General features: G+C 48.4%; 1 long non-coding RNA gene across 1 annotated transcript in view; it reads left to right on the top strand.

Annotated features, from left to right (window-relative positions):
* LOC124980364 (uncharacterized) overlaps positions 1–20,544 on the top strand; it is a 45,126-nt gene extending 24,582 nt beyond the window's left edge. The window contains exon 4 of the long non-coding RNA XR_007107789.1: positions 20,000–20,544. This is a non-coding gene — a long non-coding RNA (uncharacterized LOC124980364). The remainder of the gene's footprint in view (positions 1–19,999) is intronic.
* Positions 20,545–26,194: the final 5,650 nt, after the last annotated feature.

A 26,194-nucleotide genomic window follows, 5' to 3' on the forward strand; every position in this document is an offset into this window, starting at 1 on the left:
GGCCCTCTCCCTCTGCTGACAGAGACCCTTGCTCTCAATGTTTCTTCTCCTAAGTTCTCCAATGGTTAAAGAAACCTAAATTGAATTATACTGCAAGTCAGATCCAATTACTTCCTGTGCGGCTGGCTAGTTCCTGAGACTTGCAGATGAGGTATTGATCCAACCTGGAACACTGAGTCACCCACAGAAGAGATCCATTGTCATAAGCCAGGGTTCACTGGATTTGGAGAACTGGGTGTTTTATATCATAATAAATGATTTTGTGGCTTAGGTTCTGGATTAGTCTTAGTGTTGCTTCAGCCTTTTATTATCTTGGTGTCCTTGAGTTTACAATTCCTTTGCCTCGAATTTTTTAATTTTTAATACATTGGTAAAATAAATACTGGGTTGCTGTCAGATTACAGATGTTATGGATTCAAAGCCTATGATCAGATAGCACAGAGCCCGTGTTTCCTGGTGCTTGCCCCTGGTCCATGGTCTACTATGGTAACGCAAAGCTAGCAAAATATTTATACTTAGCAAGATTTTATTCATAAGCACTTATTGAATATAGGTGCTAAGTAGCATCTGCACTGAGGTGGATACAAAGACCAATGAGCCACATCTCCTTTCCTTATGGGGCTTACAGTCTAATGAGAAAGGCAGAGAGGACAGAAGCAACCCCAATAGAGAACGTATATGTGAATGCATCTCTTTACCTGGAGTAACAATGACAGCTGGAGGGAGACCCTCCGGATTCCATCTAATATTTGTTCTATACAACTGATGTTTTGATAAGCAGCTGGCTAGAGTTGGGGTTCAGTCTGAGGCTGTGGAGCAGAGAGCTAGTATTAATTGGGTGCATGGTCTTACAGACACGGAGGTCTAACCAGCCAAGCTTGTCAGCCAGAGACATACAAATCTGCCCTGGAAAGTGGTATTGATTATAAGCAGGGAAGAGAAAGTGTTTATTAAGAAGGAGAGAATGAGTCACGATTACTGAATTCCATAAAAGACTTTTTCAAAGTCCCATCCAATTCAGAAGGAAGAAATAGCTGTTATACACAGAAAATGTGCCCAGGCCCCCAGGGACACCGTGCAGTGAATAAGACAGCGAAGGCAGAGTCCTGCCCACCAAGGACTGACAGTCTGGTGGGGACAGACGGACTCGAGAGCCACTGAGGAAGAATTTGACAAGAGCTGCAGAGGAAGTGCCGGCTCTGAGGTGTGAGGCGGGGAGCGAGCAGGTTTGGCTGAATGGGGCAAAAAAGATGTCATGGAAGCAGGACATTTTGTTTGTTTTTTCAGTATTTTTCACGGGTGCACTACAGTTGGACCTAATGGTGGGACTCGCGGTTGCACATGTACTCAGCGTAACTACAGTGTGACCAGAATGGCTCCCAGGACCTCCCTTCCCCTTCCCCCGGCCTCCTGTCCCTTCCCTCCACTGTACTGATCGCCTTGGATTTCCAGGAGACTCCCTCCACCTTGCTTTTCCATTTCCTCTGTGGTTTCCACACGTGAGAGAACCCTACCACTGTGGTCCTCTGAGGTTGGCTTATTTGGCTCGACCCGACGCTCTCACGTTTGAGCTGAGATATTCGAACTAGAGCTGGAGGTATGAGTGAGTGAATCTGCAAGGCCCTGATAGTGATCGACTCGGCTGTTTTATATCTTTCTTGCTTTCCTGGAATTACTTTCAAGCTTTATTACCTTGTCATAAAACACAAACTTGGTCAAATATGAAAGCTCTTTTCCCTTTGCCTCCCTTGGGACTCCTCTTGCCAGTGAGTAACAGTTGTGTACCGTTTCTATGCCTTTTTTGTGTGTTTGCTGATATACATTTGTGCTCACACAAATATTTGAAAACTAAAAGACAGAGTGTGCGTGCAATGGTTTGGTCCTTTGCTTTTACATTTTAATTTAATCATGTTTTTATCTCCTTATCAGTTCTCATAGGTCCATTTCCTTTATAGTGATTGAATTGTGGTCTAGACCATGCTGTCTAATGTAGTGTCCTCTAGGCACATGGATCTGCTTCAATTTAAAATGCTTAAAATGAAACAAAATTTCCAATTCAGTCCCTCCTTTACACGTACCACATCTCAAGTGCTCTGCAGCCAGACAAGGCTGGAGATCACTGCTGGACAGAGGTAGAGGACATTTCCATCACAGATGAGAACCCCGTCGCTTCACGCTGCTGCATCCCAGGCAGGAACCGAGGCTTGCGTGGCCATCTTCTGTGGGGCATGAGGTCTCCTCCCTACTTAATGCAGAGACAAAGATGCTGCAGTGAACACCCTGGAACAGCCTTCTGTTATGTGTAGGAGTGGGGACTCTGCAGATCAGAGTTCTAGAACAGACTTTAGGGTCACAGTGTAAGCATATCTGAATTTGGAAAGACAGGGTCAAGTCTCCTCCTGAAACCTTACGCTGGTTACATCTGAGGATATTAAAATGCCTGTTCTCCAAGTGCTTACCATCCCTGGAGATTACAAATCTTGGCAATTTTTAGTTCTCTGATAGACAGAATAGCATCCCGCTCTACTCTCAATTTGCATTTTATTATTTTTAGTGAGATTAGGTATTTAAAAATATATTTCAGAAAAAAAAAAACACACTGACTAGGACTTAGAGAAAAAGGAGCTCCTATACATTGTTGGTGAGAATATACATTGGCAAGGCCACTGTGGAGCACAGGATGGAGATTTCTCTACTGACTACACCAAACTACCTTGTGATACTTCTGAGTATACATCTGAAGGAAATGAAATAAATGCACCAATAGACACCTGCACACCCATGTTCACTGCAGCTCTGGGCACAAGATCTAAGCCATGGAATCAACCTCGGTGCCCAGTGTGTTTGTCAGCTTATCGTCACTGTGATCAAAGTGCCTGGCAAGCACAACTTAAAAGAGAGGAAGTTCATTTTGGTTCCTGATTCTTGAGGTTCAATCCATGGTGGTTCAACTCTATTGTTCTGGGACCAAGGTGAGGCAGAGCACCATGGTGGAAAGGTGTCCTGGAAGACCGCTGCTCCATTTATGGCAGCCAGGAAGTGAGCAGAGAAAGAAGGAAGGGCAGGGAAGATGATCCCTCCCAGGCTCGCCTCCTGCGGCTGCCTCCTCCAGCCACACCCACCTGCCTTCAGACCACCCAGTCCCTTCGAAGGAGGATGGACCAGTTAGGTCGGTGCTCTCCTGACCTGGCCATTGCACCTCTGAACATTCCCACGTCAACACAGGATCTTTGGGGAACAGCTCACATATAAACCATAACAAGTGCATATACAATGGGGTCTATTCAGCCAGAAGGAATAATGAAATCCTGTTATTTTCAGCAAAATGGATAGAGTTGGAGGACATTATTTTAAGTGAAATAAGCTAGACACTTACCACATGTTCTCTCCTATGTGGATCACTTAGTGACCACTGAGTACTGGGAGGCTGCGGGGTGGGTGGGAAAGGTGTGTTGGTGTTGATGTGCACTGAACCCCATTGATATGTCCAATTAATACATATTAATAAGAATAAAGTTTAATTGTCTGAGGAAGTACATGAGTCTATATCTTATTGTAAAATATTACAATCGCGTATATTAAAATAGAACAGTAGTAAAATGTAGGCTCATGTTCCCAACCTATCACACCCTTAGATCCCAGGAATAAGAGCCACTATCCCTCTGTGTGTCCTGCCTCATCTGCAAGCACTTACAAACTGCCAGCACACTCGTACACATAGAATGTATTGTGATTCTTTTCTTATAAAAAAAAAGAAATGCATTTATTGTTCAACAAATTGCAGTTTTATTTAACAATATACCTCAGAGAGACTTTTCGTGCAATAGTAATAATAGTATTTATTTAGTATGTACTACGTGCAATGAGTAGGTTATAACTCTCCTCTAGATATGCCTGATTTTTGTTCAAATCTTGGGAACTTCCAAAGGTTGTGCCCAGGTCTCTGCCTGGAAGTACTTCCTACTAAAGGAAGCCATGTCCACCTCATCTCTTGGCCAATTCTCTGCTCAGTGTGGCCAATTCGAATGTGAACAAGTTTTCATGCCTCTACTGCCATGGTCGCTCGAGCTCTCTGTTCACAGAAGCTAAAGGGGACCCAGGACGGGCTCCTAGTGACCTGGCCCTAGCCTCCTTCCAGCCTTTACTTCTCCATAATGGAGGTTGTTGGTAGACACTGTTGGTGGCTCCCTTCCCCTGTTTCTTGGATTATTTTGGTCTTTCTTTGAAGGGATTTACCCAAGAGAATGTTTTCTATTGTAAATAAAAGAAAATTCACTCAGCCTGACTTACATGATCACAGGGACAAGCTTGGGCTCCTATAACTGCCAAGTCCAGCAGCAGAGTGGGGACTCGGCCGGGTTTGGTCTGGGCTCCAGCTCCCTTCCTCTGAGTCTCTTGACTGTGCCCGCTCTACGTCTTGTTTCTTGTTGGGCTGATCCCCTGGTGTTGGTCATATGATTGGCAGTTCTGTGCTCTGCATCTTTAGACATTATTGTGCATGCAGGAAAGACCTGGTCTTTCCTCACCCCAAATTCCAGTCTGGCCAACTTAGGCCATTCACCAGCCTTCAACTAATCAGTGCTACTAATCACCAGTTAGGGGTCAGTGACCTGCTGGCCCTGAACCAATCACTGTGGCAAGGAGGATGGGACCCTGTCAAGTCTCTGCACAAGCAGCAAGCTGGGTGAGGGGAGGAAGCACCCACCTGGCTGCACCCCAGGGCGGGGTGGATGTTGGCCGGGCCACTGTGACCCTTGCCTCCCATGTTCTCCTCCACTGTGCTGGTGCTGGCTGCCCAGTGTCACTCCAAAATTCATGTCTTATGTCTGTGAATATGGCCTTACTGGAAATAGGATCTTTGCAGATGCGATCAAGTTAAGATGAGGCCACGCTGGGATAGGATGGGCACTAATCCAATGACTGACGATAAGGGGACATGCCCAGAATGCCATGGGACAGCGGAGGCAGAGGGTGCAGGGACAGACCCATCTACAAGCCAAGGAACATCAAGGAACTGCCAGCCACCCCCAGAGGCTGGGAGAGGCGTGTTGCTAACCCTCCCTCAGGGCCCAGCGCTGAGAGAGGGCGTTTGGTCGTGAGTCCCCGTTGGAGGTACTTCCTTGTGGCCGCTCTTGGCGAGGAACTCACGCTCCATTCCCATGAGCAGGGCTGAGTCCGCAGAAGTCCTCTGGTTTTCCAGCATTTAGAGGCACTTATTCCTGATTTCCAACGAGTATGCAGATTTGTCCTATTTCCGTATTCTGGTGGTAGTTTTTAGACAGGGGAAGGGGCGGTGCTGGAAGCAGATTTGGAGCCTGTCATCCTTTACTCTGTGAGTCTTTTGCTTCAGAAAAATGCACTAAATTAGAAGAAAATGAGGATGGAAAATTTTTGCTGAAGTGCTTGTGAGATGAATCCCTCCCCACTTGGGCTGGCGAAGGGTGTCTGTGACTTGGCGTATGTGGTCATGTGAACACGTGAGACAGCGAGGGGTTGGCAGCAGAAGAGCGAGTGGCATTGTCAGAGAGAGAAAGGAAGGCAGAACAGAAAGGCTCGGATCAAGGGAACTCGTTTGTTGTAATAAAATGCTGTGGATGCCGTTCTGATCTGTGCGACCGCTTCAGGAACCTTCGTCAGAGGACTTAGAATATAAAGTTGGGCACCTTTCCCTCAAGGAAATCCAATTTAAGTCAAGAGCAGTGAAATAAGGAAACATTGTGGCCAGGGGCCGTGGTGAGCACCGGTAATCCCAGAGACTCAGGAGGCCAAGGCAGGAGGATCGCAAATGCAAGGCCAGCTTCAGCAACATTGTGACGCTAGGGCCTGCCGTGTCCAACCGGGGGGAGGACATCGACTGTTCTGCACAGAGAATCCACAATAAACTCAGGAGTTCTAACCAGATCTTCAGATAGCTAGGGAGGTGTGGGCAGATCACTAACTCACTCCTGGGACACTGCCGAGAAGAGTCTCCTACATGGGAAAGGCCCTTGCTCCACCAGGGAGGGGCAGCGCCGGGCGGCTGCACTGTGTCCACGTCCAGCACCACCGCATGCAGCAGGTGCTCGCCACGTTGTGTGATGAGTCAATGAACCGCCCTCTTTAAATACCTGCCATGTTCGCTCTATGCAGTGGTCTGTCTGGCCAGGAATTCCTGAATGTGACTTCAGTACTCCGCAATAGCCAGTCACAGGATCCACGCAGAGTTCCTCTTAGGAGGCAGGCCCTGTGATGGGTACTGGGAGGACAAGAGCTGTCCTCACAGGGTTCATGGGCAGCAGGAGGACCGCGTGACCCACCACTGCACCAGCAAACGTGATGTTGGCTGCTAAGGAGAGCGGGTGCCACAGAAGTGCAGGCCTGGAGCGGGACCCGGAAGGAGAGGCCGGGAGGCTTCCGGTGGGCCCCAGCCGTGGCAAGAACCACCGGCTTATGGAGGGGGCACCCGAGAGAAAGGGGTGATCCCGAGCCAGCAGGTGGCCTGGCTAACTCACTTCAGCCACACCTGCTGTGATCTGGATGGCACAAGAACCTCCTGATGGTGGTCCCACAAACACCTTCTGTCCCAGCAACACTCCTGGTCCATGCAGAAGGTCCCCGTGGCTCTTCGGTAGCTCATCTAAGTGCGTCTGGCCTGTTCACACTCCCTATTTTCAGTAGAAGAGTCTCCTACCTAAAGACAAGTCCACTCTTGCTGGTTTTCAGATTATAGGGGCAGCAGGTGCTGGTGGGCCTCACTCTGGACGTGTTGCTGTCTCTTCAGCTCCTACCTCTTTGTCTCCACACTGCCATTCTGAGCCAACCGCCTCCCCATCTCTCTCGCTCTTTTATTTTTAGCAGAGCACTTTCATGTTGCCATTTGTTTTTCTGTGTATTCATTGGTGTGTATGTTGGTGGCTCGTTCCCATGAGACACCAGCTGTAGGAAGACGGAGACATTGTCTGCCTGGTCCACTGCAGCATCCCAGGCACAGGGAATAGGGTTTGGTACCTGGTACCTGTTGGTACCTGGTAGGTGACAAAAGTGTTTAAAATTTAGTTGATAAAACATGAGAGAGAGAGAGAGAGAGAGAGAGAGAGAGAGAGAGAGAGAGAGAGAAAGAAGAAGAAGAAGAAGAAGAAGAAGAAGAAGAAGAAGAAGAAGAAGAAGAAGAAGAATGATGATGATGATGATGATGATGATAAGAAGAAGAAGGAGGAGGAGGAGGAGGAGGAGAAGGTGAAGAAAGTGAAGAAGAAGAAAGGAAGCAACAAAATAATTGGGCAACGTTTTCTCTACACGTGAGCTTTTCCTTCCTACAGTCTTTGTTTCAGAGCATCAAAGACAGCACTACCCACACAAAAAATCAACAACTGGATCATTGAAGTTGGAAAGATTGTAGCATTTGTCAATTTCTGTGGTGTAAATACTACCAACTTGCAGCTGCCAGTTGGCTGGTGTGGAGCCGGGAAGATCTGCACACAGCCTGTGGCACACACCTGGACAGGCTGCTCCAGCATCCTGACCAGACGCAGGACTCCCGGTCTCACAGGCTCAGGACTCTAGGGGGTGATGGGCTTGCAGGGCTATGACCCTCCTTCCAGAGAGAAGTGTCAGTCATTGCTCTCCTTTCTCAAGGACGTCACACAGAGCCAAGATGCAGCGAGGGGAGGATGCCCTTGTCCTTGGTCCAAGGAAATGTGCTCGGGCCCTGCATCTTCTGTTTGTCCTCTCAGCTCAGCTGGAATCTCTCACCAGTCTTGCCGTCTACTTGAAATCATGACCATTCTGTTCTGGACTTGCTAATGAGGGCCAAGTTATATGTGGCTGTGATGTGAGAAGAGATAAGCACAAAGATATTTTTCTTCTCTTTCCACAAGAAGCATGGATGTAGAGAACAACATAATGACCATTTTCACTGCCCAAAACTAGGGGGGTGGTTTTCTGTGTCTTCAGAACTCCTAATGATGGGCCTGAATCTTTGGATATTTTCTAGATGAGAACAGTCAATACATCACCCAGAGGCGGCCTCTCTGTGATGAGCATGCAATTCCTTTATAAGCAGGAAAAAATAGGCTTAAATGCCATTATGCACAATTTTGAATGTACCACATGATTATAATAACTTTAAGACAAAAATGAATAGAAAAGGATTTGAAGGAAATGCAGCCAACCGATCACTCAGATGATGCCTATTTTGATGACGAAAATATTTTGATTTTTTTTCCCCACTTTTTTTTAGTTTCCAAACTTTGGGGAAAAAAAAATCTGAGCATTATTTTGATAATGGAAAAAGTGCAATTTAACTGATAAAGCAAGAGAGCAAGCAAAGAAATAAACCATGTGTTCACCATCAAACAATGAAACCAAGAGAGGTCAGGGGAGGGGCTGCAGCCTGGAACTCTCCTGGGGACTAGGCGGGCCCCTCAGTTGGGGCGGGACGTGGAAAGAGACAGCAGAAGAGGGCACTCAGAGAATCCTGCCCAGCTCTCGCCACTGTGGCGACCTGCCGCTGTCCTAAAGAAACCGGAAGCCACTGCCAGGACCACTGGTTCCAGTGTGGACCAGGGCAGGATTCAAGGGTGTGTGCTGATGGAGGAGAGGGACCCACCCCATGGGAGGGGAGTGCAGCCCGGCTGGCAATGCTTTGCCAAGTTGGCCTGTGAGGAAACCTCCCCTGGCAGGACTTTGGGGGGTTGCTGCTCAGATAGGCAGGAGGACAAGGGGACCCTGGGCTCCGGTGCCTAAGCCATGTTGCCGGGTCATGCAGCAGAGTCCTTGGGTCAAGGAGCTCTGCGAGGCTGCACGGCTCAGGGCCTTCTGTTACCATTAGGTAACAGCCGCCCGCGGGGCTCTCTGGGATATGAAAAGGAGGCAGCTCCCAAATGGCTAAAAATGTTTGGGGGATATTTTCAAATATTCGGATGTGTGAAACGTGAGCTCAGCACCATCAGGTGTTTGAGCAAACCTGTCCCAGCCCAGCGGTCAGTGCACCCAGAGCATGGTGGGCTCATCCTACGGAACAACAGGTACCGCCCAGGGGCAAGGGGAAAGCCTGGGGGCCTGATGGGAAGGCACCCGCCCAGCCCCTCCTGAGCATCGGCTCCACATCCTCCTCCTGGCCCAGACCCAAAGCCTGCAGCCCCGGGACTGCCTCTTCCACTGCTGTGTCTCCAGGGCCGCAGTGACAGTAGGAGGGCTCTCAGGGCCTGCAGGCGGGGCCTCCACCAGGAAGCTGATCTGGCCCCAGGCGTGGCCTCTGGCATTTACAACAGCAGGCTTTCTACAAGAGGCCAGTGACAGGAGGGGACACTTAAGCTTGGAGTGAGCGGGTGGGAAGACGTTCACTGTCGAGTGGGAGTCCGAGGAGAGCCAAGGTAGAGACTCCATTACCCAGTGAAAGAGAATCAAGGTCAAAGATATCACGTGGAGCAAGGAAGGGCGTTTAGACTTATGTATCTGCATTTTGCACAGCAGAATAAGAGAAATGCATATCTCTCACAAACCTAGGGGCATCTGTCAAGACCAGCTCAAGCTCTAAGATGCAGCAGTGGATGGAGGACAGGGACACGGGCTAACTGACAGTTCTGGAGGATTAACACACTTTTCCCTGAAACTGATAATCAGGTCATATTTTTAAAATAATGAGTTACAAGGACCTTCACAGCAGCTTTAATCAGCTTGAGCTGATAAGTAGACATAGAACTCGATACCACACAAACAAAGAATGCATGTTCTTTTCACCCAAATCTAAAACTCCTAGGAAAGGCGTGCACCCGTTCAACGGCGAGGGGCTTCTAGGGGGTTAATGGTCACACATTCTGTCCTCTGGTCACAGCGCAGCACAGCTGGACATTAGAAAGGCTACCTTTAACCCCATGCTCTCTGGAAACTAAGTAGCACGTTTTCTGAGAGCCTGTGGTTAAGAAGGAGATCAGAGTAAATCCAGGCATTTTAAACTGAGTGAGGAGAGTGGTTAGGGTCTGATTTTCAAGACACATCGAGAGCAGCATCAGGAAAGGCAGATTCATCACTTAAGTAGGTTTATCAGGAAGCAAGAAAGTCAAAAGTAGACTGACGGCATCTTCAGCTCAGGAAGTTAAAAAAAGATCAACAGAATAAATCCACAGAAGCAAGACAGAGGCTGGGCACGGTGGCACACGGCTGTAATCCCAACCACTCCAGAGGCTGAGGCAGGAGGATTATAAATTTGAAGCCAGTCTCAGCAGCTCAGTGAGATCCTGTCTTAATTAAAAAAAAAAAAAAAAAAAAACAAGCCCGGAAGGTTTCATGGGCGAGTTCAACCAGACTTTCAAGAAATAGTTTCTATGTCGTGGGATGGTTCCAGGAAGTGGAAGGAACAGGCTCCATCCTTTTTAAGGCCTCTGTAAGCTTGATGCTGAAGGAGGCAGCCGCAGGCATCCACTTGTGAGTGAAGAGCAAGCCCCACAGAAAGGACAGCTTCCCACAGCTGGGAGGCTGGGGCCTGGGTGCAAGGGCGTTGCAAATCAGAAGATGCGTCCGCCTCAGTCTCCATGTTCACACGTTCACAGAGGAAAGTCACCAATTACCTCAAAAGTGCCAAAAAGTCATTGGCTAAGCTGTACCCCTGCCCCCGGACGGGAGCAAGTGGCACCAGTCCTTACTGGCCACACAGACACGGGCTCGAGTGTGCAACTGAGTGGGGCCTTTGATCTTGTGATCCTTCCAGAACACGAGCGGCTGCGAGGCCCCGGAGGAGCTGCCAGGCGAGCGCTGTCCAGTGTCCCTGCTCCCGGGGAGGCTGTCCAGAGACAACTGCTCATCGCCTCCTGGGTCCCTCCGAGGGGGGGGGCTTCCTGCCACAGCCCCGGCTGCAGCCTGGGCCTTCCTCCTGGGCACCGGGTGTCTGGCCTCTCGTTCAGCGTCGTCCTTCAGGTGTACAGGACTCTGGCACCTCAACTCTTTTTGCTCATAGTATTAAAATCCCAACTCTCTAAATCTAAAAATGCCCCATTGTGCCTTTAGCAGTGGAATCAGTAAAACTTCAGAAGTGAAGTCACAAGGTGAAGTGTGACTACTTGGTGATGATTTCAGTTCATTGGAGAACAAAATCATGCACAGATGACAGAGTATGGGACAATTCTCGCCATACCTACAGTAGACGTGCAATTGCTATCTGTAGTCCTTCAAACTCCTGCAAATTATGAAGAAGCAACAGCATCCTGAAAAGGGCAGAGGGTCATTCTGAACTGGCAAGTTAGAGATCCAAGAAGCATAGAAGAATCCCGGGCAAGGCTCAAAACCAAGGCATTAGGTAGCTGAAAATTAGCACTGCAGTGAGACTCGGTGGAGCCCATCATGTCCTGTGGAAGGGCCGCCATTCACATAAAAGCACGCTAAAATTCCCTCCTTCAAGTCGGGCTTGAGATGTTCTATCATCTACTCCTACAGTGCAGCCTCCCCGACCCTGTAAGCCCGAGTGGCTGAGACTTCACTACAGAGCAAAGGTGCTCTAGGGGCTGAAGTAGCATACGGGGTCCTGATACTGAAACAAGTACTGTCATTCGAAAGAAAACCTTCTGCCCTGGAGTAGTTGGAACTTCCAAGATGTATGAATGAGGATATTACTCAGGGCAGGTGTGGGGACAAAGGGACAGGCAGTAAACCAACATGGAGTGGCTCGATATTTGATATAGATTTTGGCAACACTTATTTTGTGCTGTGTGCCAGGGTCAGGATGTTACATCTGCACTGAGCCCTCATAACAGCCCTGGGACATAGGTTTAAAGATGAGGAAACTGAGCAAGGGGAAATGAGTCCTGTAGGTGCTCAATTATAGAGCCAGGGCTGAAATCCAGGGAGCCGCCTGCGTGGCCCTCAGTCTGCATGTCTGAGGCCTGCGTTTTGCAGGCAAGGAAATGGTTCCCAGGGCTTTCTAGGTGGATATGGAGGAGAAGAGCCGGGGTCACTGAAGCGACCCTGGAAACCGTGAGGAGTGTAGCGTGGCTGGGGCAGAGACGGGCAGAGAGGAGAGGTGGGGTGAGTCTGGAGAGGCACGTCAGGGTGCGAGTCGGACGCTTCCAAGAGCGGAAACAGCCACGAAGGGTCTGCTTCAGAGGCAGAAAACTCTGAAAGCGGTGAAGAGAAAGGACTGGAAAGAGGAGACATGAAAGGAGGGAGGCCACTGAAGGGAGGCCAGCCGGAAGTGCAATAGGAGGATTTAGAGTCCAAGAAAGAAATGCCTGAATTGGTTTTCTCCCCAAAGCAGCACTGTGGCTGGGCCATGGGCCACCCAGCGGGGGCAGGGAGTCATGGTGAAGCAGGAGGGCTCAGTGCCCTCTGCTGACTGTCCCCATGCCCTCTGACCTGCTTCCTCCCCCATCCTCTCCTTTGGCCTTCTCTTCCTCTGACCCATCCCTTTTCTGAGAATGACTGAATTCCTCTAGAATCTCATGGATGTTTAAAGGACCAGTTGCTCGAGGGATCGATGGAAAGAGAGAGACCGAGGCGTGACTGACCCTGGCTCAGGGCCCTTGGTGCTCTTCCTTCACCAGTGGCTTTCCCACCGGGTGCCCTCTTGGTCAGCATCGCTGCGTGGAGTGCATTTGTGGCTGGAAGGCTTAAGACAGCTGCCATGTCACATTTCACACTGATGACCCCCTTTCCCATGTGCAGAAAGGAGCCATTGTTCCCTAGCACTCCGCTACTCTCTCCTCCACTGGAGTCACCTGGACCTGTCCTATGGCGGGGTGTCCGTGTCCTGGGGCTGCAAAGATGAGGTGCCACAAGCTGAGCCGCTTAAACACGTGGCGCTCTGCTCTTTCGCAGGTCTGTAGGCCGAGAGCCCGGTGCCAGGATCTCAGCTGGCTGGGCTCTCTCCAAGGCCCCCGGCGGCAATCCGCTCCACGCTGTCTCTTGCTTTCGGTGTTACCAGCAGCCCTTAGCATGGATTGGTTTCCAGACACATCCCAGCAACCTCTGCCCTGTTGACACATGGTGTTCGCCCTGTGCGTCCACCCGTGTGTCTTCTCTTCCGATAACACCACCAGTCCTGCTGGGTTAAAGCCTCTCCCGGCTTCTGTGAGACCTCATCTCCAACGCTCACGCCTGTAGCAACCCGAGTTCCAAATAAGGTCACATTCTGAGGTTTCAAGAGGACAGGAATCTGGGGGCAGGGGACACTTCTAAACCCAGCAGTTGCACTTGGTTGGCTTGAGGTTGCATTAGGTTGGCTTTGGGCATTATCTCAATCATCAGGAATGTGGCCCATTCTTACCTCCCTCGGTCACTGTCCACAGGAAACCATGGCCCGGAGCCCCATCAGCCACGTTCATGCAGACTCCCGTCCCACAGCCTTTCCTGGGCAGATGCCTCAGCCAGGGGTGGTGCTAACGAGGAGACCAAGGCATTCGCACGTCAGCACACAAACGGAAAGTCACTCAATTGAAGTCCATGCTAACACAAGGGACGGAGTGTGTGGGGGGCGCTGAACAGAAGCGAAGCACCGAGGTGGGGCTCCGTGGGGGCGAGGCGGGACTTGCAGGTGGAGGCGGGGCACTGTTTGGGCAGCAGGGCCACCTTAGGACAAGACATGGGGCAGGAGGGAAGCTGGTAGAGAGGAGCCACTCATGTGTCAGGTTGAGTGGGAACAGCGAGGAGACAGGCAGACAGGAGGACACATGGGGACCAGGACTCAGGCCTGTGGGTGGGGAGCATGTGGGGCAAGGTTCTAAAACAAAACCAGAATTCAAGAAAGGTTTCCTGGAAAACAGTGAGGGGATGGCTCCGAGGGGGAAGGACTTGGGGTTGGAGGACCTCAAATGTCCCTGAGTCCGTCCAGGCAAGGGAGGTGTGGAAGGGACGTATTAAAGGGATTTGGAGATGGTGCTAATGAGGTTTCAGGAGGTGAGGGAGAGAGAGGATTCCGCAGGATTCTCAGGTTTCCAGGGCACACTGGCTGGGGATGGGCCCTTGATTAAGGCAGGAGACTAAGGTGGACGAGGTTTGAGGAGGCCGAACATCCGGCTTCCCATTTGCAGTCCGGCAGAGAGTCCTTCGTAGGTGAGGTGGTCTGGGGAGGGGCAGGTGGGCACCTGGCTGCACTGGTAGGGGGCAAGTAGAAAAATACAAAGTTAAAACATAAGAGCTTATAGAAAGCGAGAGGTTAAAATGCAGACCTGAGAGTCATTTGTGGTTCTGACAGTCGTAGATGTGCCCAGAGTGTGCAGGACACAGGGAACGCGGTGGAAGCTCAGGAAGCAGCGTGCAGCGAGGAGGAGCAGGCGTGGTGGGGCCCGGGCAGGACGCAGCGACAGGGCAGAGGCCGGTGCTCAGGCCTAAACCCAGGTGGGGAGAAGGACGCGGCACATTTGAGACTCTGAAACATGAACCAGGCAGGTTTGTGTGTGCGAAAACACACACACACACACACACACACACACACACACACACACACACGAGTCTCTGCAACAGTGATGTCTCATCAGAGAGTTTAGCCTTCCAAGTGCATGAAGTAGAAGGTTGGTGAGGATTGTTAAGGGTGCATCCACTCGAACAGTTTTCTAGAAAACCTGTACGGTGGCAGTGCATCCTGCAGTCAAGTCAGGGACTCTGGAGTCTTCGGTAGGCCTCTAGGTCTGCTCTGCCCTGAGCTGTTTCCAAGGATGAGTTCGACCAGTGGTCAGGAAAGGAGCCGGGAGATGCCCTGTTGATATTTATGAAAACGACCCCCAGGCGCCCACACCTGGCTTCTGGAAGTCAGCCCTCGGAGCCGCTCCTCTCTCCTTCCCTCCCCCCGCCGCTCCCTGGCTTCCTTCCTCTGTGACAACAGACTCACAGGCACCGGCAGGCTACTTGCTGGATTTGCACGCTGGCATTGGGCAGTGGAGGTAAGAGCAGGAAATGGGTCTAGCCAATCCGGCCAGCCATGGACAACAGCATGTGAGAATTAAAAAGCGGCCCTCTGGACATCCTGATCAAGTAAGAAGACATTTCAGAGAACGATGCAGCCCATGTTGGTGTGGGCAAGGACGCTCCCAACCCTCGGCGTGACGGGGCGGGTGTGCCCCAGGGCGTGGCCAAGACTCGGTGTTGAGCTGCCTTCCTCGGTCCCGGCTCCGGAACCCCCTCCTGCAGGGGACCCCACTCCACTCTGGTCTCCTGTCCGTCCGTTCACGGATGCACTTCTCGTTCCTTCTTCCTAAGAGGGCTGAGTTTCTCAGCTAACCCTCGTTTCTTCTTGTGCACTGTCCAAAGCTCAGCTTTGGGGATCTGAATCTTTATTGGTTCAAACATGAGAAGAGTCTCAAGCCCCTGGCCATCTTGTGATGTAAACCACAGGGCACTCGCCTTTCTGCCCCTGACCCAAGGCCCTGCCCGGAGCTGAGCCTCTTGGTCAGCTCATGACTTCCTATGGGACAGGAAGGTCTTTTCCTGGAAGGGTAGCATCACCTCCTGCAAAGTGTCTAATGAGAAGGACACTAGCCACACTCTCCATCTCGTCTGTGCAGCCTGGCCTGTCCTCCAGGGTTGACGACGATTACTGCTTAATTGTGTCAACATCGAGGCTGCCGCACCTGGTAGCCTGCAGCGTCTCTCCTCAGCCTGGCTGGATGAGGGCGGGCAGCTTTGTCTTTCCTATGAATTTGCACTGATTTCATTCTACAGGTTTCCATAGGCAGGGTTAGGAGCTTGCTTCCTCATATAACTTTTGCTGGGAATCTCCACTTCCTCTACCTGGGTTTGGTAAAAACAAGGCCTATGGTGCCCACTGCACAGAACACCAGTAATCAAAACTACCAGCTTTGCAAAAGAGGGTGTTAATTCATGAGGTGCCAGTCATAAGGAGGCAGGAGTCCCAGATTTCAAGTCCAAATCCCTGAGGATAAGGGATAGAGGAATCTATGGGATCAAAAAGCAGGGTGGTCTAAGGCACGGGAGAGGTGATTGGAGGTAAGGAAAAGTGAAGTAATGCGTGGTCTTTGAGTGTGTGATCCAACCTCATGGCTCTTCATAGGACCTGTGTTCAGAAGGTGGTATTAGTGTTCTCTGAGGGTGGAGTTTCAGCCCTCTGACATCAGAAGTTCAATTACGGGACACTTGAACAGGCCCAGATGAAGGGTCAGTGGTCTCAACAGATTGAGATAGATAAAAATGGCCTCCAAGTTCCTGAACAACAACTTAAATGATTGTTACCATAGTGACGGTGCATCAGAGGTGATTTCTATAGCAAAACTAATAGGATACTCGACTCAGTCACATGATTTCTAAGGTTGGTGATAAAAGCAGGTAACTCGAAGCCTGCAAAAATAAAGGTTTATTCAGGGTTTCCCTGGATTTCACCTTCCTGCTCACTGCTCCCAGCTGGTGTTTTTGCCTGGGGCAGGCCCTCATGTGGGTCTCCTTGCAAATACTGCTGCAGGCTTTCGGGGGTGTAAGTTGCCTTCAAGGATGGGGTTTCTTAGCAACATGGATTGTCTGCCTGGTCGTCTGTCAATCGACCGTCTGTGCTGCTCTCAGCTCCATTCTTTCCATCCCTGGCAAGAAACCTTGCCGATGAGCTGAAACTCACCCTCCCAAGACAGAAAGTAGTCAGATGAACACGTTGTTGGGCTACGCTGGTTGCACTACTGATGCACGGTAGTCATTGGTATTATTTCACATTTTATGTTAGATTCCAGATGTGCTGGATGTTTACCAAGTGTCTGTAACAGTCAGCCAATAATATTACACACACACACATTTTACTTTCATTTCTTTGGTTACTTGTACAATATTATTTTCCTTGTGCTCAGGACATCTGTCCATTTGTCTACTGAAGCCCCAGTCCATGAAGTCTCCTTCCTGATCATGTGACAGGCCAGGTCGCATGAGGAGCGACCAGATTATGCATCACTAAAACAAGAAACTTGAACCAGAGGCTCCTCAGGCCCTTGGAGGCTCTTGGTATTTATGATTACAAGATTTAACTTCCTTTTACCCTAGAAATAAGCTTTAAGAGGACACATTTCAGGGAACAATGAGCGAAGAAGTGGGGAGCCCCACTTACTTTGGGGGTGAAAGAAGTCTCCTCTGAGAAAGGGAGACGTGAGCAAAAGTAGAAAGGACCCATAGGGCCTGGGACAACAAGGGGACTGTGAAGGGTGGCGGGACATTTGAACCCGCTTCTGAGAAAGATAAGACTGAATCGGACAGCAGCGTGGTTCCCAGTGTCTGTGTCCTGGACACTGTGACTTCTCTGTGCCCCTGTCCGTGGGCAGGGAAACCCCCGCATGCTGTGCTGTGCTGGGCGGGAGCATGTGACTTGCTTTGGCCCAAGGCGATGCTGGCAGACGCGTGGATGCAGGAGACAGAGCTGCCTGTGTGCTTCTGCTGTGGCTCTGTGCTTTGCCATTGCCCAGGGCAAGGCATGAGCGAGCTGGCCCTGGGAGGAGGAGGAGAGACACATGGAGTGGAGCCACCTGGCACGCTGACCCAGCCAACCTGCAGACCCGGGGCTACATCCACGTCTGTGGTTGCGTGCTGTGATGGGGTTGTGCAGATTAGGGCCAGAGTCTTCTGACATGCAGCAAACCTGGGCTTGAAAGGGCTAACACTGGCCTCAACTGCCAGAGTTCTGACACGGGCAGAAGCTCAGACACGACTTGGGGTGAAAGAAAGACAGTTCAGGGGACCCAAGGAAGCGGGAACTGTAAGCTCCAGGCCGGCCACGTCAGGGTGCAGCCAAGTGGAGGGGAACGGGCAAAGCCATCCTGAGAAACTGAGGTGCCGACCAGCAGCCGGGCGGGCAGTGAGGAAGGCCGGGACTCCGGGGCTGCACCGCCCCCGGGGAGAGCCTGACGCCGGGAGGGACTCCTGGTCATGGGACAACACCAAGCCAGGCCATGCCACCTGTGGGACCCTCGTGGGTCTCAGCTGCCAGGTGAGAAGGTCCTACATGTGAACAGTGTCCGACGCAGCTCTTCCCCCACCCTCCCCGTCCTCCTGGGGGCAGGTGCACATCTACGTTTGACAGGCCAGGAAGCTGAGGTCGTGTGGACACCAGTGAGAGACAATGGGAGGCAACCGGAGACCCCAGAACAGAGATCCAAACCTTCTTCTGAGTTTTAGGGGAGCGTGACCCACGCTGCCCACATCCAAACCCTGCTCTGCTGGCTGTGAGGGTTTTCAGTTTGGCCGCGGAGCACACTGCCTTGGTCGCTTTCTGTTGTAACTGCGTGCCAGAGACCGCGTCAATCACAGGGTGGCAGGAGCTCACTCAGCTCATGGTTCTGGGGCTGAGAAGATCCAGGGCCAGGGGCTGCGTCTGGAGAGGGCTCCTGCTGCTGCACACAGCAGGGCGCTGGGCATAAGGTAAGACTGAGCAAGGGCACGAGCTCTCTCTCTTTCATATAAAGCCACCAATGCCATCGTGGGGCCCTCGCCTCTGACCTCACATGACCCAATGGCCTCCCAAAAGCCATTACGTTTTGAATCCTGGGTCCAAGTTCCCACCCATGAACGTTTGAGGATAGACTTATTGATCAGATGGCCACAAACATACTCAGCTCATGAGATTCAGCCCAGGCTCCTGTGAATTCGTAGGCTGACATCCTTGAACAGACTCCAGGTTTTGCTGAACTTACTTAGGAGAAGTCTGGGCAGCTCTGGGCACCAGTCAAGGTTCTGGACATTGAGTGGACTTCAAATTACAGGGGCCCGATCAAGTGTTGCTGCTGGGCAAGCCTTTGGGTGACCTTCCTGGATGACACTTCTGAGCCTTCGTGTCCTCCGACTGCAGAAGGCCAAGGCAAGACCGGGCAGGAGGCCTGGTCTCGGCGGGGATGCTCCTAAATTCCACTGTGATTTCTTTTAGATTAACAGCACCGTGCCTGTGTGACATATTAATAACCACTTTCCACGGTCACTAGCTACCCATGCTGAGGGTAAACAGCAAGCTAGAGGACCCTAACGCAGCTGTAAAGAGAATCCGTGACATTGCGGTTCGGATTTCAGGGCCGCAGTCTCCCGATGCAGGAGGGTGGCAGCTGGGCTGTTCGTTCAGCCCCACTGGCGCAGAGCCCTGGAGCCTGTCGGTGCCCCCGCTCCACGCAGCCGATGACACACCCGTTTTGCCTGGAACGCACATCCGAAGCACAAATTCCCTTTCAAAACATGTTTTAATAGGGCTTGTTTAATTTTGTTGGCGACTGATTCAAACACTTACATGCTTTAATAGTCAGTGACTAATTCCGGGTTCCGATTCATGTGGGGACGGCTCAAAGCCCTCTTGAAGCTCTGCCGCTGCATCAGGTGACTCATCTTTTCCCAGTCCAGAGCTGATCACAGGGATGATCCACTTGGTGTCAGAGGAAATGGGTGAGAGTGAACAGGCCGGCAGCTGCCTCTCCCTCTTCTTTTGAGTTTGAAAGTTCTCTCTGAAGAGTTCAGGACTTTTTTTTTTTTCCTTTGTATTCTTCTCCTGTTTATTTATTTTTTAACTTTTCTTGGAGTCCAACACATAGAAGCAAAAGTAAATAAAGTGCATGGCTGGATGCGCAGTGTGACCCCCGGGGTGAGCAACAGGCAGTGAATCAGAGCAGCAGCGGGTACCCAGCAGCCCCTGGGCACCGGGTGCCCAGGGTGAGTTCTGCCCGCCCTGGAAGTCTTAGGTTATTGGAGTGAGAGACTCCTTTGTCTGGTGTTTTGCTTTTCTCTTGATTGTCAGGTTTGCAAGTTCCACCCTATTGTTAAATATAACAATTACCTGTTATTTTCGTTGCTGGTTTCATTCCATAACAAAGCTCAATTCATTTACTTTTTTAAAAAAATTATTATTTTTTAAAAATTTTTTACAGACTGCATTTTGGTTCATTTACCTTTTTGCACTGTTAGTTCTGTCCCCAGTGACCAATGGCATCGATTCTCACTTTCAAATCTTTGTTGGTCATTTATCCTAACATTTTTGTCCATTTTTCTAATGATGTCTTTCTCTGGGTTTCTATTTAGTTGATTAGTTCATTTTTAAATAATTTTTTAACCTCAAAAATATTTTAATTGACAGAAATGGCTGGAAGAACTGCCCGGTGAACACTCATCTATGTCTTCATCTGGATCCATCAATTGTCACACTGCACCACATTTTTATCTATCAACATTTTTTTGTGAATCATTATGGAGCCTAAATTGCAGACACCATTATCCCTTCCTCTCTAAATACTTAAGCAGGGATAACTCCAACACAAGAGTATTTTATTTCTTAACTGCAATATCAAATTCAAGCAGTCTAATGCTCTCATGTTAATATCACATATGATATAAAATGGACCCGTTGTGTCACTGCCCTCAGATGTCTCCATAATGACATTTTCCCCTAATATGGGATCTCACCTTGCCCTTTAGTTGTACATCTCTAGAGTCTTCTTAAATCCGAAATAGGTTTTTGGCCTTTCCCCCTTTTTTTACATGATATCAACATTTTTTAAAAAAATATGGACTGTTCATGTTGTAGAAGGTATGAAAACACCTCTACTTGGGTTATTTGTTGAAACAGTCATAGTCCCTTCCCTGTTGCTATAACAGAACGCCAGAGGCTGGGTAATTTATGAAGAACAGACATTTACTTCTCACAGCTGTGAGGCTGGGAAGCCCAGGGTCTGGTGCTGGTGTCTGGTGAGGGCCTTTTGGCTGGGTCCTCATATGGGAGAGAGCCTCCCCAAGGTGGGCGAAGCCTCCTTGACAAGAGCCTTCACCTCATGAATGTGGGAGGAGCACGTGGCCTCATCACCTCTTGAGGGTCCCCCTCAATTCACGTGGGCAACGCTGATCTGGAGGGGACATGTTCACGTGGTAGCACTGCTGGAGCCTGGCTAGTCGGGGTTCCCTGTGGGAAGGATCCACCGGATACACAGATGCAGGATGGTCAGAGGAGGCTATCAGACTGGTTTGTGGGGCCAGAAGCCGGATAGTCCCACCATGGCCATCTGCAGGCTGGAGAGCGGGGGAACCAGGTACTGCTCAGTCCAAGAAGCTGGAGGTACAGAACAAGAGGGACCGATGACCCAGCCTGACCTGGGAAACTCCCAGAGGACCGAGGAGCCTGGTCAGAGTCAGCTTTGGAGCTGGTCCCGTGTCTCCAGGTGATCGGAAGCACCTGTCAAGAAGGGCGGAGCTTGTGTCAGCGCCCACACACCTGCTCCCTCCACTCTTCCGTCCAGGACCCAGCCCATTGGACTGTGCTGCCCACGTTCAGGCCGGGCCACCCCTTCAGTTTGCTGTCCCACATGCCATTATTTCTGGAAACACCTTCATCAACACCCCCAGGAGTCTCCTAATCTTCCGGATCTGTCAATCCAATCAAGTTAATGACACAGATTACCCATCCCAAAACTTAAAAATTAACTTGGAAAAATCGACAGTTTTTAGAATACTCTCATAGCCACTCAGAAATAGGGACTATCTGTGGACATCCCTTCCCTTGATGGTCTTTTACAGCTCCAAACATAGCCTTTAAAAGTGCCAAGCTTATTTGCTTTCGAGGTATTTTATGGAATCTTTTGTGCTGTAGGGTCCTTTGCCATGGGACCTTTTAGCTGAGGACCTGGGCCTGTAGGGAGGGTCTTGGCGGCATCGTCTTCTGCAGGTTTTTTGGAGGCCTCTCTCTGACGTGTGAATGATTGCAGCACGCTCAACCCTCGGGCATGTACTAACCAGGAAAGTGACGAGCTCATCATCGCGGCTTAGCATATGAGGCAGCAGCAGGACCTGGCCTGGCATGCCTCGAAACGCCGGCAGCCTGGACACCTGCATCAGCTGGACCTAGTCTGCCTGCCGCGGGGACTGGCTACTCGAATGAGCACGCCTGCAGCCATGTCGCCTCTGATCCCTCCTGACTTCAGGGGCTGCCCTCAAGTGCCTGACCCTGGCGACGACCTCTGTCTTAAGATAATATTTCTCAGTCTGTTAGACAAAAATACTTTCAGCCTTATTTTTCAAAGAGTTTTCTGGAAAGGGCACTGGAAAGAATTGTTCAACGCATTTTCAGCATCTTTCGGAATGTTGGTCTATCTTTTTGTTTTTCACAGGTCAGAATAATGCAGTATTAAATTTTAGGCTGTCTTTCCAGTCCTGGGGCAGCTCCTGAATCTGTGAGGGTTCTGACTCGGTGCAGGAGTGTGGACGCTGCTGATGGGATCTGCACCTGGGAGGCCGCCCCGCCCCACTGGCTGTGCTGCAGTCCCTGGGGACACTGGGTCCTTGTTTGGCCTTTTGAAAGCACATTTTCTGTTAAATTATCAATGCAATTTGCTTCTGAAGATACCTGAAATCAGAGTCTTTAAGGAATAATTATTTTGAAATGTGTATGGTATTTTTTGGTTATTGATCCTATTATTTAAATTTTTCTCAGACATTATTACCTCACGTACATGTACGACTGCATGACAGATGTGACCCTACAATGTGCACAATCAGAAAAATGAGAGACGACACTCCATTTATGTATGACCTATCAAAATATATAAATGCATTCTACTGTCACGTACAACTAATTAGAACAAATTATAAAAATTTTTAAAAATTCCACAGACATTTGTTTCTTCATATTTTAAAATTTATTACTGCACGATTTTGCTAAGAAAACTATTTCTAAGAAAGCGTCATACTTTTTCTTATAGCAGCTCACAAATTTCTAATTTTATTTCTTTGTATTTTAGATTTTTAAAAAATTGACAAGGATTTATCTATTTTACTAATTTTGTTTTTAAAAGCATTTCTTAAACCTGCTTAAAGTTTCCTTTTCTCCAATCAATTAATTTCTGGCATATTCTTCTATTCCTCTTCTCCGAGTACGAATTTTGTTTTTTCAAACAAACAAAGGAACCCCTGACGTGAATACCGAGTTGTTCACAGCCTGCTGTTCCCTTCTTAGAATCTCTCCTTTCTGGCAACCACACTGGCTGTGGCAGGCGGATTTTTAAAAGGGACCTTCTTATTTTCACCCTCACCTAATAACCCTTTATCAAATATTTTTATTTACTACTTAACTCCACTGGTTTTTAGACAAAGGATTTTCACTTTTATTCAAAATTTCCAAGTGATTTTAATACTCTCTTTTAATCCCATAACTTAAATTTTTTGATTTACTATATACTTTATTTGAAACTGTGTTTTACCGTAATTTTCACTTTGGGGAATACATGAGATCTGTAGATCTGCAATTGTCTAAATTTTCGTAGACACAAAATAAGAAAGAGAACACTTTTACTTTATAAAAGTTGCAGCATCACTGTGGATTTCTCCTTCTTAATTATGCTCATCAAATTTCCTATGTGTTTAGTTGGTGAGCTTTATCCTCTAAGGCAACAACTTTGTGTGAAAATCTTACCGTTGCTTTAAAGTGTCCTTTGTAATCGTACTCGTTTTTGCTTGACCTGCATTGACTTAGCATGCGAAGTTGTAGCCCCAACATGTCTCGCCCTGGGTTGGGTCTTGTGTCCATTAGAAGAGGTGCTATTTGCCCCTTAAATGGCATCGGCCTGGAAGTCAGTTTCTCAGATCCTACTTCGTGTCTTTCTGGAGCGTGCTGTCAGTGCCTGGGATAGTTGTCAGCTGTCCGTCTTTCCGTCTCCCCCTTTGGTGACAGGTTTGTAAGTAACGTAAGCAGAATTTAGGGACTCCAACAGCGGGCGAGTCCGCCTGTGGTCCCGCAGCGCTGTGGCCGCCTGTGCGCTCATCTGTATCGCTGCGGGCTGCGCCCTCTCCAGCCTGCCCTTTGCCTGCTCTTATTTCCTCCAATGGCGCGAACATTGACGTTCTAACTTCAACCCCACTAGAGCTGTGCTATTCAGAGTGTTTGACTGAGCGCTTATCCTGTGAGATGTTCCACAGGAAAAAAAAGAGAGCTCTGTGGTCAAATATCACATTCTTGTATCCCCTAGAGACTCTTAAAGCCCAGCAATGAGACAAAGGCTCTGAGAAGTCCTGCACTGGGGGGCGTCTCTCTGAGCTTCCCCACCTTATTTTTTTTTAATTAAAATCTTTTTTATTTTTATAGATTGCATTTTGATTCATTGTACCCAATGGGGCACAACTTTTCATTTCTATGGTTGTACACAATGTAGAGTCACACCATTCATGTAATCATACATGTACATAGGGTAATACTGTCTGTTTCATTCTACTATCTTTCTGTCCCCCGCCCCTCCCACCTCATTTTCCTCTACACCATCCAAAGTTCCTTCATTCTTCTCTTCCGCCCACCCCCCCCCACACCACCTCGTGATATATTGTCATGCACTTATCAGAGAAAACATTCGACCTTTGGTTTTTTGGGCTTGACTATTTCACTTAGCATGATATTTTCCAACTTCATCCATTTACCAACAAATGCCATAATTTTACCATTCTTTATGGCCGAGTAATATTCCATTGTGTTTATATACTACATTTTCTTTATCCATTCGTCAATTGAAGGGCACCTAGGTTGTTTCCACAATCTAGTTATTGTGAATTGGGAGGCTATGAACATTGATGTGGCTGCAACACTGTAGTATGCTGATTTTAAGTCCTTTGGGTCTAAACCGAGGACTGGGATAGCTGGATCAAATGGTGGGTCCATTCCAAGCTTTCTGAGGATTCTCCATACTGCTTTCCAGAGTGGCTGCACCAATTTGCAACTCCACCAGAATGTATGCATGTGCCTTTTTCCCCACATCCATGCCAACACTTTTTATTGCTTGTTCTTGGTAATAGCCATTCTAATTGGAGTTAGATGAAATCTTAGGGTGGTTTTAATTTGCATTTCTCTAATTACTAGAGATGATGAGCACTTTTTCATATATTTGTTGATCACCTGTATATTTATTGATTGGGTTCTTTGTATTTTGGGTGTAAAGTTTTTTAAGTTCTTTATAAACTTTGGAGATGAGTGCTCTGTCTGAAGTGTGTGTTGGAAAGATTTTCTCCCACTCTATAGCCTCTCTTTTCACATTATTGATTTTTTTCCTGTGCTGAGAAAAATCTTTTTAGTTTGAATCTATCCCATTTATTGATCCTTGCTTTTATTTCTTGCGCTATAGGGGTCTTGTTAAGGAAGTCTGGTCCTAGGCCAACATGATGGAGATTCGGGTCTACTTTTTCTTCTTTTTGGTGAAGGGTCTCAGGTCTAATTCCTAGATCCTTGATCCATTTTGAGTGGAGTTATGTACAGGGTGAGAGATAGGGGTTTAGTTTCATTTTACTGCATATGGATTTCCAGTTTTGCCAGCACCATTTGTTGAAGAGGCTTTCTTTTCTCCATTTTAAGTTTTTGGCATTTTTGTCTAGTATGAGATAACTGTACTTATGTGGGTATGCCTCTGTGTCTTCTATCCTGTACCATTGGTCTACCTGTCTATTTTGGTGCCAATACCATGCCGTTTTTGTTAATATTGCTCTATAGTAGAGTTTAAGTTCTGGTATTGTGATACCTCCTGCATCACTCTTCCTGCCCAGGATTGCTTTGGCTATTCTGGGTCTTTTGTTCTTCCAGATGAATTTCATGATTGCTTTCTCTATTTCTATGAGAAATGTCATTGGAATTTTAATTGGAATTGCATTGAATCTGTATAGCACTTTTGGTAGTATGGCCATTTTGATAATATTAATTCTGCCTATCCAAGAACATGGGAGATCTTTCCATCTTCTAAGGTCTTCTTCAATTTCTTTCTTTAATGTTTTGTAGTTTTCATTGTAGAACTCTTTCACCTCTTTGGTTAGATTGATTCCCAAGTATTTTATTTTTTTCGAGGCTATTGCAAATGGAATTGTTGTCCTCATTTCCCTTTTAGATGTTTCATTGTTTTTGTATAAAAATGCTTTAGATTTATGTATGCTGATTTTATATCCTGCTATTTTGCTGAATTCATTTATGAGGTCTAGAAGTTTTCCAGTGGAGTTTTTTGGATCCTCTAAATATAGAATCATGTCATCAGCAAATAGTGACAGCTTAAGTTCCTCTTTTCCTATTCATATCCCTTTAATTTCTTTAGTCTGTCTAATTGCTCTGGCTAGTATTTCAAGGATGATGTTGAATAGAAGTTGTGAAAGAGGGCATCTCTGTCTTGTTCTAGTTTTTAAAGGGAATGCTTTCAGTTTTTCTCCATTAAGAATGATGTTGGCCATGGGCTTAGCATAAATAGCCTTTACAATATTGAGGTATATTCCTACTATCCCTATTTTTTCTAGTGTTTTGAGCATGAAGGGATGTTGTATTTTGTCG

The sequence above is a fragment of the Sciurus carolinensis genome, chromosome 3 (genome assembly GCF_902686445.1).
Source record: "Sciurus carolinensis chromosome 3, mSciCar1.2, whole genome shotgun sequence".
NCBI classification, from domain to species: Eukaryota; Metazoa; Chordata; class Mammalia; order Rodentia; family Sciuridae; genus Sciurus; species Sciurus carolinensis.